General features: G+C 35.3%; 1 pseudogene; it reads left to right on the top strand.

Annotated features, from left to right (window-relative positions):
* Positions 1 to 1,706: 1,706 nt before the first annotated feature.
* Positions 1,707 to 2,624, top strand: LOC132731600 (uncharacterized protein DDB_G0271670-like; annotated as a pseudogene).
* The last annotated feature ends 297 nt before the right edge of the window (positions 2,625 to 2,921 follow it).

The raw sequence follows: 2,921 nt of genomic DNA, 5'->3' as shown, positions 1-2,921 counted from the left end.
ACTCTGTGGATGAAAATTTAGGAAGAGGAAATCGGCAAATAGAAAGAAAAAAATATACATGCTATACACGGAGTGTTTATTTGAAACTTAAGCAGGTGTTTTAATTTGGATTTGTTTGGATATATATTCGTGCTCTTTTGTCTCTAGAAAAATGGTATATTTCAGAATATTACTATTTGATTTATTTGGCTATAGTTATTGAATAGACAAGAATCTTGTCAAGAAGATACATTGAATTTTTACATTTTTTTTAATAATATTTATCACACACCCGTGCCGATTTTGCGACTCCGTAAATATGGTATTGCACGGCCGTGCATATATTTTGACGTGACGTCATCAGCGTTATACAAACATAGTGTAAAGACGCGCTAAATGTTAACGTTATACTATAGGCGCGTCAATGAAAAATGACTCTTATTTCACTTTAAACGGTCTTCATTTTGGGTATGTGATAAATCGAATATCAAATTCGTGTAAGTTCATTACTGAATTTATTGCACTCGTTGAATAAATAATATTATGCTCGCCAGAGGCTCGCATAATATAATTTTATTCAACTCGTGCAATAAATTCAGTATTGAACTTACACTCATTCAATATCCTCTATTTATTTTTTAAAGTACAATTACATGGACTTTATTTAATTCTAAATGTATTATTTTTTAATATAAATAGAGAATACCATGCTTGTGTCTGATATTGCAAAATTTATCAGACAAGGCTAAGGAAAAAAAAACACTGATTTTTTTTGTGACAAGCCTGATAAAACTGAGGGTGGCTGATAAAGCTAAATTTATCAGATATGCACTTTATTAACAGAAATTATTATATTAACATGATAATGTATTTTTACTCATGTTTAGGGGTCCATTCTTAACAATGAGTAAAAATAATTACATTAAGTATGTATATTTATTTACTTATATTATATTCCATATCAGTTATTTACATAATTTTATTGAACATCTTTAATAATTCATCTACCAATAAATTGAAATAGCAAACGATTTTTGTGAGAGAAGATTATTAAAAAAAATAGAACTTTATGTATTTGACTTTAATTTAAAGCGCGAAACGTTTGTTGTTGTTGTTTCGGGGTTGTTTGTTTTTCGTTTTTTTTTTCGTTTTTTATTTATTTATTTGTCTTAAGTATTAAACCTTTCTCTTGATCCAAATGATTTACTAGTACTCTAATTTTCTAACAAATATAAATGTGTTAATATACAATGTATATACAATCCATACAATCAATTTAAAAGGAAAATGTTTTGGCAAGCTGGGTACCGTAGACATAGTAAACTTCCTTCTGGTTATACTTAAAAAGAGAAAAGTCAACAAATCACATGTCTAATAGTGCATTTGAAATAAACAAAACTTATTATTTTTGAATATACAACTGACTCAAAAAGGTTAATACAAAGTAAGATATACAGATATTCTGAGGTTAAAATAGAATGTTTTTCATATAATTTGACCACGTAATTTAGATATGTTATCGATACATATACTCGACAGTCATGTTTGTTTTGTAACATATGATACAGATATTTCTATACATATTAAAAATTAGTTATAGATGGCGCAAACTAAGAAATAATGCTCCTTGCGTGAGAGACACGGCGAGTTGCGTAAGTAATTATAGTCCTTGTATTTAATTATTTATGGCACGGATTTTCTTGTAAAAAGTCATTGTGTACTCCTAAATGAATACATCAACAAGATCATCATAATCCTCATCATCATCATCATCAATACTATCATCATCATCGTCATCGTCGTCGTTAAGAACAACAACATCATCATCATCATCCAGAACAATAACAAAATTATTTTTGACACCGCCGCCGTCGTCGTCGTCGCCATCACCATTATCATCGTCGTCGACGACGTCACCATCACCATTATCATTGTCGTCGTCGTCGTCATTGTCGCCATTACCATTATTAATCTCATCGTCGTCGTCGCACTCACAATTATCGGTGTCGTCGTCGTCGCCTTTACCATTATCATCGTCGTCGTAGCCATCACAATTATCATCGTCGTCGTCGACGACGACGCCATAACCATTATCATCGTCGTCGCCATTACCATCGTCGTCGTCACCATTATCATTGTCGTCGTCGTCATTGTCGCCATTACCATTATTAATCTCATCGTCGTCGTCGCACTCACAATTATCAGTGTCGTCGTCGTCGCCTTTACCATTATCATCGTCGTCGTAGCCATCACAATTTTCATCGTCGTCGTCGACGACGCCATAACCATTATCATCGTCGTCGCCATTACCATCGTCGTCGTCACCATTATCATTGTCGTCGTCGTCATTGTCGCCATTACCATTATTAATCTCATCGTCGTCGTCGCACTCACAATTATCAGTGTCGTCGTCGTCGCCATTACCATTATCATCGTCGTCACCATTACCATCGTCGTCGTCGACGACGCCATCACCATTATCATCGTCGTCGCCATTACCATCGTCATCGTCGACGACGTCACCATCACCATTATCATTGTCGTCGTCGTCATTGTCGCCATTACCATTATTAATCTCATCGTCGTCGTCGCACTCACAATTATCAGTGTCGCCGCCATTACCATTTTCATCGTCGTCGCCATAACCATCGTCATCGTCGACGACGTCACCATCACCATTATCATTGTCGTCGTCGTCATTGTCGCCATTACCATTATTAATCTCATCGTCGTCGTCGCACTCACAATTATCAGTGTCGTCGTCGTCGCCATTACCATTATCATCGTCGTCGCCATCACCATTATCATCGTCGTCGCCATCCCCATTATTCAGAAGAAGAAAGGAGCAGCAGCAACAACAACAACAACAACAACAAAATCATAATCATCATCAATCATCGCCACTACTATCAGATTTATTAACATTCATTTGTTTGCTTGTA

This window comes from Ruditapes philippinarum, unplaced genomic scaffold (assembly GCF_026571515.1).
Source record: "Ruditapes philippinarum isolate M1 unplaced genomic scaffold, ASM2657151v2 ctg518_1_1_1_1, whole genome shotgun sequence".
In the NCBI taxonomy this organism is placed as follows: Eukaryota; Metazoa; Mollusca; class Bivalvia; order Venerida; family Veneridae; genus Ruditapes; species Ruditapes philippinarum.
The sequence above is the reverse complement of the archived record's forward strand: the minus strand, read 5'-3'. Positions and strand labels throughout refer to the sequence as shown.